The following is a 12582-nucleotide window of genomic DNA, read 5'->3' as shown; positions in this document are numbered from 1 at the left end:
AGCTCGTTAGCACGTCTAGGTCGTTAGCACGTAGGACGCACTGATTGGTGTCACCTCGTTAGTCAGTATGTGTTACACCTGTGCTGGCTTGTCCATCTCGTTAGTGGGAAGGTGTTTCACCTGAGCTGGTCCAGGTTCTATTTAAGAGTGTCTGGCCCAGTGCTCCAGTTGTCTTGATACATGTGGAGAGTCAACACCTTTAGTTGCTCCACCTTTTTGGTTTGCTTCCTGTCTTTAAGTTTGGTGTGGGTTTTTCCTTTGTTTTCCTCTTCTTGGGCAGATTTAGTGGGTCTCATGGTGGGTGTCTTTTATGTCCCAGTTGTTGTTACTAGTCAACTTTCAGTGGACACCCCCATAGTGTCTTTCAGAACCCCTCCTAAAACCCCACCTGTTTATTTGTGGTTGTTGTCAGTGACTCTTTGTTAGTTCCACCTTCTATTTTAGTGACATTTCTGGTTTTCTTGCTGGGGAACATAACAATAAACAATGTAGTAAAACAAGCTGATATTTTGGGTTGATGTTGCATCCAATTCTTAGTATTTTAATAAATGGATTTTCCTTAGAATGCTCATTGGTCTTTCAGTTGTTATTATTCTGTTTTTTATCCTCTTATGTTTGTGTACTAAATATTTCTGTTTATTTTCATAGTTTTTTCCTGTGTAGCCATTGTGTTGCGTCCATGTCTGACATGTGCTGTATAAATAAAGCTTGATTTGATTTGATCATACTGTAAAACAAATGCACCCAATGACCAATCAATCAGCAGACTCTTCAGTGAACAAATATGTGCAAAAGCAACATGTATCTTAGTATGAAAAACAGTATAAATTCAGTATATCTTCCACTATGTCAAAATAGTGCATGGTATGTAAGTTTAGTATCACATTTCAACCAACCCAGTTCATTTGTTGAAAATGAAATATGTTGAAGTCAACAATAGGTAAAAGGATTCAACTACTGAAAACTGATACAAACAAATGGATCAACCAGATCACTTTTCCAGCCTGCTGAAGGCGTGGTGGAGTGGTAAACACCACCCCCGGCTCTACCAGGGGCTTGAGGTGGTCTCCCACAACTCTGCTTATGTCATGTTCTGTGGCCTTGCTGTTCCATTTCTTGACTGCCCCTGCAACACAGAAACACATTTAGTCATATTATATAAAACACTCAGGGCCGGTTTCACAGACAAGGCTTAAGCTTAGTCCCAGACTAAAATGCTTGTTTGAGCTGTCTTAACTCAAAGCGACTTGCACAGACTTATCTTAAAATAGTGGTAGATTTAGCCTGTTCTGGACTAATCAAAGCCGATTGCAAGAGGGAGGATTAGAGCTACTCCAGGACTAAATGGAAGATTAAATTAATCTTTCAAATAGGCAGGTTTAACTTCTGCTTAGTGCTGTTTGTGAGGGAGCCTGGACTATGTGGAATGTCTAAATGAAGACCAACATGCACTACAGAGGCCAGCCAGACCAGTACTTGTGGATAGGAGGAATACATTACATTACTTTGAGACCGCTTTAGTATATACAAAGAAAATGCATTGGAGATTATATCTCTACTTGAGCCTAGACTTTCCTCTCTGTCTCAAAGAGGAAGGCCTTCACCCAATTCTCTCCAAGATCTGATCACTGAGGTTTTTGGCATCTGGAATCTTTCATTGTGAAACTGGTGATTTGTGTGGTGCCAGTGAAGCAACTGTGTGTTTAATAGTTCACAAAGTCTGCAGGAGGAGTCTTTACATCTAGTTTCCTGATGCTGCTGGCCAAGCCAACTATAAAGTCTGCAGGAGGAATCTTTACATCTAGTTTCCTGATGCTGCTGGTCAAGCCAACAATAAAGTCTGCAGGAGGAGTCTTTACATCTAGTTTCCTGATGCTGCTGGCCAAGCCAACTATAAAGTCTGCAGGAGGAGTCTTTACATCTAGTTTCCTGATGCTGCTGGCCAAGCCAACTATAAAGTCTGCAGGAGGAGTCTTTACATCTAGTTTCCTGATGCTGCTGGTCAAGCCAACTATAAAGTCTGCAGGAGGAGTCTTTACATCTAGTTTCCTGATGCTGCTGGTCAAGCAAACTATAAAGTGCAATTCTCTGAATATGGGCATTTCCCAGGAGTGATTGGCTGGTTAGATGGATGTCATGTTCCCATCGTGTGTCCATCAACTCCTGATGCTGAGGAGTACCGTAACCATAACAACTGGTTTACCATCAACTCCTGATGCTGAGGAGTACCGTAACCATAACAACTGGTTTACCATCAACTCCTGATGCTGAGGAGTACCGTAACCATAACAACTGGTTTACCATCAACTCCTGATGCTGAGGAGTACCGTAACCATAACAACTGGTTTTCCATCAACTTCTGATGCTGAGGAGTACCGTAACCATAACAACTGGTTTACCATCAACTCCTGATGCTGAGGAGTACCGTAACCATAACAACTGGTTTACCATCAACTCCTGATGCTGAGGAGTACCGTAACCATAACAACTGGTTTTACATCAACTCCTGATGCTGAGGAGTACCGTAACCATAACAACTGGTTCTCCATCAATGTTCAGGGTGGATGCTAATCCTCATTTAGAGTTTTCAAACATTGTTGGCCGTTGGAAAGGTGCAACTCAGGATGGAAGGATTTCCCTCAACTCTTCATTGGTCTCAGTTTCAGAGAGGACAACATAGTGGACAACTACCTGGTGACAGTGGATATTAGGGTGAGAAACATGGTCTACTAATAGTTACTACATAGTAATATGGTCTACTAATAGTTACTACATAGTAACATGGTCTACTAATAGTTACTACATAGTAATATGGTCTACTAATAGTTACTACATAGTAACATGGTCTACTAATAGTTACTACATAATAATATGGTCTACTAATAGTTACTACATAGTAACATGGTCTACTAATAGTTACTACATAGTAACATGGTCTACTAATAGTTACTACATAGTAACATGGTCTACTAATAGTTACTACATAGTAACATGGTCTACTAATAGTTACTACATAGTAACATGGTCTACTAATAGTTACTACATAGTAATATGGTCTACTAATAGTTACTACATAGTAACATGGTCTACTAATAGTTACTACATAGTAATATGGTCTACTAATAGTTACTACATAGTAACATGGTCTACTAATAGTTACTACATAGTAACATGGTCTACTAATAGTTACTACATAGTAACATGGTCTACTAATAGTTACTACATAGTAACATGGTCTACTAATAGTTACTACATAGTAATATGGTCTACTAATAGTTACTACATAGTAACATGGTCTACTAATAGTTACTACATAGTAACACGGTCTACTAATAGTTACTACATAGTAACATGGTCTACTAATAGTTACTATATAGTAACATGGTCTACTAATAGTTACTACATAGTAATATGGTCTACTAATAGTTACTACATAATAATATGGTCTACTAATAGTTACTACATAGTAACATGGTCTACTAATAGTTACTATATAGTAACATGGTCTACTAATAGTTACTACATAGTAACATGGTCTACTAATAGTTACTACATAGTAATATGGTCTACTAATAGTTACTACATAGTAACATGGTCTACTAATAGTTACTACATAGTAACACGGTCTACTAATAGTTACTACATAGTAACATGGTCTACTAATAGTTACTATATAGTAACATGGTCTACTAATAGTTACTACATAGTAATATGGTCTACTAATAGTTACTACATAGTAATCTGGTCAGAGTAACTTTTTATTCACTCCAGACATAAATTCCATAACAGCTGAGCAGCAAAGATACAACAGAGCTCATATCCACACGAGAGGTATGGTCCAAGCAAATGTTTGGAGTATGGAAAAATAGACCCGTGTTTTCGCAATACACTTGGTTTCAAGCCAAGAAGTTGCTGCAAGGTGATCATTGCTACAGCTGTGCTGCACAACTATCTGAAGCAGCATGGCTGATCTGATCCTCCCATGATCAGCATCAAGCAGATGTACCCATGACTGAGGCAGATGTACCCATGACTGAGGCAGATGTGATTGAGGCAGATGTGTCCATGACTGAGGCAGGCAATGACCAACGAGTACTTGCACAGTTGCACAGAGTTGCACAGAGTTGCTTCACATTGCAGCACTTCAACTAGATGAGATGCATTTAAATATGGAATGTATTCATTATGGCTTATTTTTGGTTTGATAATGTTTGTTCTGTACAAAATTCAAATAGTGTGCAGCAAAATGAAATGAGTGACTAAACCAAGGCTGGTTTAAAATGTAGTTTGTGGTGATTAAAATAGTCTCTCTCATGAATATCCAAATGCCAAAACATGTATTGTTTTACATATCATATTGTTCACCATGGCTGGTCATCACTATTGTCTCATTACTGTCTCTTTTTAGGATCATACCTCTCTCTTCCAACTTCATATCCAATTCAACCTGGGCAATTCTCATTTCATGTTCTTCCTTCAGATATTTCATTTTATGCTCATGAAATTCTCTGGTTAACGTTTCATGCATGGTCATCTTCTTTGTTCTCTGCTGAAAGGTGGTGGCAGCATCTTCTCTCAGGGATGTTATAGCAGATGTGGAGGGTTCACACTCACTGTGTACTGGCTCTTCCAACCTGTTCACATTCTACCCTCACTGTGTACTGGCTCTTCCAACCTGTTCACATTACACCCTCACTGTGTACTGGCTCTTCCAACCTGTTCACATTCCACCCTCACTGTGTACTGGCTCTTCCAACCTGTTCACATTCCACCCTCACTGTGTACTGGCTCTTCCAACCTGTTCACATTCCACCCTCACTGTGTACTGGCTCTTCCAACCTGTTCACATTACACCCTCACTGTGTACTGGCTCTTCCAACCTGTTCACATTCCACCCTCACTGTGTACTGGCTCTTCCAACCTGTTCACATTACACCCTCACTGTGTACTGGCTCTTCCAACCTGTTCACATTCCACCCTCACTGTGTACTGGCTCTTCCAACCTGTTCACATTCCACCCTCACTGTGTACTGGCTCTTCCAACCTGTTCACAGTCCACCCTCACTGTGTACTGGCTCTTCCAACCTGTTCACATTCCACCCTCACTGTGTACTAGCTCTTCCAACCTGTTCACATTACACCCTCACTGTGTACTGGCTCTTCCAACCTGTTAACATTACACCCTCACTGTGTACTGGCTCGTCCAACCTGTTCACATTCCACCCTCACTGTGTACTGGCTCTTCCAACCTGTTCACATTACACCCTCACTGTGTACTGGCTCTTCCAACCTGTTCACATTCCACCCTCACTGTGTACTGGCTCTTCCAACCTGTTCACATTCCACCCTCACTGTGTACTGGCTCTTCCAACCTGTTCACATTCCACCCTCACTGTGTACTGGCTCTTCCAACCTGTTCACATTCCACCCTCACTGTGTACTGGCTCTTCCAACCTGTTCACATTACACCCTCACTGTGTACTGGCTCTTCCAACCTGTTCACATTCCACCCTCACTGTGTACTGGCTCTTCCAACCTGTTCACATTCCACCCTCACTGTGTACTGGCTCTTCCAACCTGTTCACATTACACCCTCACTGTGTACTGGCTCTTCCAACCTGTTCACATTCCACCCTCACTGTGTACTGGCTCTTCCAACCTGTTCACATTCCACCCTCACTGTGTACTGGCTCTTCCAACCTGTTCACATTACACCCTCACTGTGTACTGGCTCTTCCAACCTGTTCACATTACACCCTCACTGTGTACTGGCTCTTCCAACCTGTTCACATTACACCCTCACTGTGTACTGGCTCTTCCAACCTGTTCACATTACACCCTCACTGTGTACTGGCTCTTCCAACCTGTTAACATTACACCCTCACTGTGTACTGGCTCTTCCAACCTGTTAACATTCCACCCTCACTGTGTACTGGCTCGTCCAACCTGTTCACATTCCTTTCCTCTGGAAAAAAAAACACGGTTAGAAGCACAAATAAACTCATATGGTTCTTAGAATGAAGAAGAATAAAGATTGACTCAGACAGTGGAATATTTTTACCAAAGGAAGTAACCAATTTACTGTCTTTGGTTTATGTACCATTTGTGCTCAGTTCTTCATCTGAACTGTCCAAATGCTCATCGTCTGGTAAACCATCCAGAGTTCGGTCATCGTCCGGTATACCATCCAGAGGTTGGTCATCGTCTGGTATACCATCCAGAGGTTGGTCATCATCCGGTATACCATCCAGAGTTCGGTCATCGTCCGGTATACCATCCAGAGGTCGGTCATCATCTGGTATACCATCCAGAGGTTGGTCATCGTCTGGTATTCCATCCAGAGGTTGGTCATCGTCTGGTATTCCATCCAGAGGTTGGTCATCGTCTGGTATACCATCCAGAGGTCGGTCATCATCTGGTATACCATCCAGAGGTTGGTCATCGTCTGGTATTCCATCCAGAGGATGGTCATCGTCTGGTATACCATTCCAGAGGTTGCTGCTGCTCTATTATTCCTGACAGGAAGTCACTCAATTCATCAGTGTTGTTTTGGTGGTCCACCACCAGTAGTAAATCTCTCTCTTCTGATCTCTGCTTTCTCTCTTTTTAAAGCCAGTTTAAGGTTCTTCCACAGAGTCTATTAAAGGCAGATATCATTTAATAACAAAAGTGATGTCACAAAAATATGAATATGAGAAATCCTGATAATAATGCAGTATCTCACCTCTAGTTGTTGTTTCTTCTTGTAATCCTGATAATAATGCAGATATCTCACCTCTAGTTGTTGTTTCTTCTTGTAATCCTGATAATAATGCAGATATCTCACCTCTAGTTGTTGTTTCTTCTTGTAATCCTGATAATAATGCAGATATCTCACCTCTAGTTGTTGTTTCTTCTTGTAATCCTGATAATAATGCAGATATCTCACCTGAAGTTGTTGTTTCTTCTTGTAATCCTGATAATAATGCAGATATCTCACCTCTAGTTGTTGTTTCTTCTTGTAATCCTGATAATAATGCAGATATCTCACCTCTAGTTGTTGTTTCTTCTTGTAATCCTGATAATAATGCAGATATCTCACCTCTAGTTGTTGTTTCTTCTTGTAATCCTGATAATAATGCAGATATCTCACCTCTAGTTGTTGTTTCTTCTTGTAATCCTGATAATAATGCAGATATCTCACCTCTAGTTGTTGTTTCTTCTTGTAATCCTGATAATAATGCAGATATCTCACCTCTAGTTGTTGTTTCTTCTTGTAATCCTGATAATAATGCAGATATCTCACCTCTAGTTGTTGTTTCTTCTTGTAATCCTGATAATAATGCAGATATCTCACCTCTAGTTGTTGTTTCTTCTTGTAATCCTGATAATAATGCAGATATCTCACCTCTAGTTGTTGTTTCTTCTTGGTAATCCTGATAATAATGCAGATATCTCACCTGAAGTTGTTGTTTCTTCTTGTAATCCTGATAATAATGCAGATATCTCACCTCTAGTTGTTGTTTCTTCTTGTAATCCTGATAATAATGCAGATATCTCACCTCTAGTTGTTGTTTCTTCTTGTAATCCTGATAATAATGCAGATATCTCACCTCTAGTTGTTGTTTCTTCTTGTAATCCTGATAATAATGCAGATATCTCACCTCTAGTTGTTGTTTCTTCTTGTAATCCTGATAATAATGCAGATATCTCACCTCTAGTTGTTGTTTCTTCTTGTAATCCTGATAATAATGCAGATATCTCACCTCTAGTTGTTGTTTCTTCTTGTAATCCTGATAATAATGCAGATATCTCACCTGAAGTTGTTGTTTCTTCTTGTAATCCTGATAATAATGCAGATATCTCACCTCTAGTTGTTGTTTCTTCTTGTAATCCTGATAATAATGCAGATATCTCACCTCTAGTTGTTGTTTCTTCTTGTAATCCTGATAATAATGCAGATATCTCACCTCTAGTTGTTGTTTCTTCTTGTAATCCTGATAATAATGCAGATATCTCACCTGAAGTTGTTGTTTCTTCTTGTAATCCTGATAATAATGTAGATATCTCACCTCTAGTTGTTGTTTCTTCCTGTAATCCTGATAATAATGCAGATATCTCACCTGAAGTTGTTGTTTCTTCTTGTAATCCTGATAATAATGCAGATATCTCACCTCTAGTTGTTGTTTCTTCTTGTAATCCTGATAATAATGCAGATATCTCACCTCTAGTTGTTGTTTCTTCTTGTAATCCTGATAATAATGTAGATATCTCACCTCTAGTTGTTGTTTCTTCTTGTAATCCTGATAATAATGCAGATATCTCACCTCTAGTTGTTGTACTCTTCTTGTGGTTACATTTCCATTGAATTCACTGCAAATTGCAGCCCAACCCGCTTGTTCTACTGCTCAGTAGCAGCAGTGTGGTTTTTACCTTCAATAACTGGATGGTTTGACAACATTTGTTTTGGAGCGTTTTTTCATACACACTAAAGTTTTTTGGAACAAATTATTTTTGCCTCTGACATTGTTTCGTCTCCAGATTCACACCAGTATTGGTGTTTTCTATTCCGGGTTTTAATGAGCACCACTAGACCAACAGCATGTGTTCATACTGAACCTAATCAGGATTAACCCAGGTGTTCATACTGAACCTAATCAGGATTAACCCAGGTGTTCATACTGAACCTAATCAGGATTAACCCAGGTGTTCATACTGAACCTAATCAGGCTTAACCCAGGTGTTCATACTGAACCTAATCAGGCTTAACCCAGGTGTTCATGCTGAACCTAATCAGAATTAACCCAGGTGTTCATACTGAACCTAATCAGGATTAACCCAGGTGCTCAGACTGAACCTAATCAGGATTAACCCAGGTGTTCATACTGAACCTAATCAGGCTTAACCCAGGTGTTCTCATTTAGGCTTACTTACCTGACTCCAGTCTACGACTAACTAAGCCAAATTTAAAGACACGATCACGAAAGCTACTTAAATATCCTAGTTTAACTAGTTCTGGCTTAATCTAAACCCTGCAGGGTCTGAATGAAACCTAATGTCCAGTGGGATTGATCTGTTTGATCCAATTGTTTGTTTCAGTTTTCAGTTGTTGAATCCTTTGACGTATGTTGACTTCAAAACTTTTCAGTTTCAACAAATGCACTGGGTTGGTTGAAAAGTGATACTACATACCATGCACTATTTTGAAGTGGAGGATATACTGTTTTTCATACTAAGATGGACCAAGATATGTGCTCATTGGTTTTGCAAGAGGGCAGCAGGTAGCCTAGTGGTTAGAGTTGACAAGGTAAAAATACGTTATTCTGTCCCTGAACAAGGCAGTTAACCCACTGTTCCCTGGTAGGCAATCATTGTAAATAAGAATTTGTTCTTAACCGACTTGCCTAATTAAATAAAGGTTAAATAAAATTAAAATTAAGTCTGTTGATTGTCAGTCATGGGGTTCATTTGTTTTGCAATATGTTCAAATTCAAATCAAGCTTTATTTATACAGCACATTTCAGACATGGATGCAAAGCAATGGCTTCACAGGAAAAAAACAATGAAAATAAACCGAAATATTTACTACACAACAAACATAAGAGGATAAAAAACAGAAGATTAACAACTGAAAGACTAATGAGCACCCAAAGGAAAATCCATTGATTAAAATATTAACAATTGAATGCAATCTTCAACCATAACGAGATGGACAAGCCAGCACAGGTGTAACACATTGACTAACGAGGTGACACCAATCAGTGCGTCCTACGTGCTAACGAGCTAGACGTGCTAACGTCCAACCTCAAAACATAAATGGAAAAACCAAAGCCTGTAACACCTTCCCCCTTATGACAAATATATCCTATATTTTTGTTGGACAAGTTTTCTCACCATCAACAGAAAACAATTTCCATTTCACATTATAATCAACTACAATGCTTCACCTTCACTAATATGAACATGGTGTCTACTGGCTGTCAACAATTAAAAACAAGAAAAAAAACACGTATTTCTAAATAATAATATTCAATCGTATCTTTTCTCCTTTTTCTTTCTATAGAATCCTAAAACTCACTAGCTTCTAGAACTCTCGTCTCCCTAAAACTCACTAGCTTCTAGAACTCTCGTCTTCCTAAAACTCACTAGCTTCTAGAACTCTCGTCTCCCTAAAACTCACTAGCTTCTAGAACTCTCGTCTTCCTAAAACTCACTAGCTTCTAGAACTCTCGTCTTCCTCAAACTCACCAGCTTCTAGAACTCTCGTCTTCCTAAAACTCACTAGCTTCTAGAACTCTCGTCTTCCTAAAACTCACTAGCTTCTAGAACTCTCGTCTTCCTAAAACTCACTAGCTTCTAGAACTCTCGTCTTCCTAAAACTCACTAGCTTCTAGAACTCTCGTCTTCCTCAAACTCACTAGCTTCTAGAACTCTCTCTTCCTAAAACTCACCAGCTTCTATTCCACTTGGAACAAGTCCAAACAAAACTCAACTCCAATACGGAAAAACGTGCAGTCAAAATAAATGTTGATCAAATGTACACCCCTTTGTTAATATGTATTGGCAATAATTCACTTAAAGGTCAGGCATGGAATAATAATAACTGAATCTTTTGTCAGGCTGAATGTTTGAAATATGAGGTGATTTGAAACATGCTTCTTCAGTAGTGGAATAAAGACAATTAGCACTTGAATCTTGTCAATAAATACTGGAGTGATGTAAGATTGTTAATAAAATTGATTATAGACCAATTTATTATACTGTGTCCATGTGTTTAGGCTGCAAGTACATTGAAAAAAACGACATTTTCTCAACTTTCACTTTCAACAAAAACCGAACATATATTGGACGTCGGGCATAGTCTTCTTTTCAACGTATTTTCAATGGCATTTTGTGGGATAGCCCGATGTCAAAACACATAAATGTAGGGGTCGCTAAATAAAGGAACACTTATTTGTCATCACTCATCGATATCATGCTAAAATCAATTGTGCGAGAGGAGGGAGATGAGGTTGCACGTCCTGTTAAAACTAACAGCTCAAAAACCACACGGAATCTGGGAATAATGTGTACATCACTGGTTAGAGGACAATTTATAGAAAACAGCTAGCTACATTTTGAAGTGTTACATTGTGATTCCAGTGGGTCACCAACGTGGTAAACAGCTCGCTACATTGTGAAGTGTTACATTTTGATTCCAGTGGGTCACCAACGTGGTAAACAGCTCGCTACATTTTGAAGTGTTGCATTGTGATTCAAGTGGGTCACCAACACAACTCCTTTTTGGTTAGTCACTTTTTGTTATATCACATAAATAGAGCATTTCAGAGCCTGGATTTTTCCCCTGAGCCTAATATCCATATCATGTTGAAATCAATAGAACAGGGGACAAACGTTTAGGGTTCTACATTTTGACATCATTAATATACTCCTACTACAATGTTAAAACATTGTGACATCATTAATATACTCCTACTACAACGTTAAAACATTCTACATTGTGATATATTTAATTGATATCATGAAACAACTCCATGTATTTTCTGATGTTTAATCAGAGATTTTTTATACGAGTATCTCTTCCCACATTGATTACAGCTATTAGACTTCTCTCCTGTGTGTGTTCTCTGGTGTATCGTTAGATTGCCAGATGTAGTAAAACTCTTCCCACATTGAGTACAGCTATAAGGTTTCACTCCTGTGTGTTTTCTCTGGTGTATCTTCAGATAGCTAGATGTAGAGAAACTCTTCCCACATTGAGTACAGCGATAAGATTTCTCTCCTGTGTGTGTTCTCTGGTGTTTCGTCAGACATCCAGATGCACCAAAACTCTTCCCACATTGATCACAGCTATAAGGTTTCTCTCCTGTGTGTGTTCTCTGGTGAACTATCAGGCTGCTTAGATGAGTAAAACTCTTCCAACATTGATCACAGCTATAAGATTTCTCTCCTGTGTGTGTCCGCTGGTGAACTATCAGGCTGCTTAGCTGAGTAAAACTCTTCCCACATTGATCACAGATATAAGATTTCTCTCCTGTGTGTGTCCGCTGGTGAACTGTCAGGCTGTTGAGCTGAGTAAAACTCTTCCCACATTGATTACAGCTAAAAGGTTTCTCTCCTGTGTGTATTCTCTGGTGTATAGTTAGATTGCCAGATGTAGTAAAACTCTTCCCACAGTGATCACAGTCTAAAGATTTCTTTCCAGTGTGAATTCTTTGATGTATTTGAAGGTCTGATGAAGAGTTGAATATCTTCCCACAGTCAGAGCAGCAGTGAGATTTCCCTCCAGTGTGAATTCTCAGGTGTTCTTTTAGTGAATTTGATATTGAGAAATATATCCCACAGTCAGAGCAGCAGTTAGATATCTTAGTGGGTCTCTGCTGGTGTTTCTTGAGAAGTTCTGATCTGGAGAGACTCTTCTCTGCCTCGTCAGCATCATGATGATGTTGAGGCTCCCCAGAGGATCCACGACTGTCCCGCCTCTCTCCTGTGTGAACGACAAAGTCAGACAGATGGTTAAAGGTCCACAACAGCAGAAATCCACTGTTTATTTGAGGTAAAAGGTGATGCCCAGATCATACCCATGAAGTTGTTCAACAATTG

This window comes from Salmo salar, chromosome ssa12, assembly GCF_905237065.1.
Source record: "Salmo salar chromosome ssa12, Ssal_v3.1, whole genome shotgun sequence".
NCBI lineage: Eukaryota > Metazoa > Chordata > Actinopteri > Salmoniformes > Salmonidae > Salmo > Salmo salar.
The sequence above is the reverse complement of the archived record's forward strand: the minus strand, read 5'-3'. Positions refer to the sequence as shown.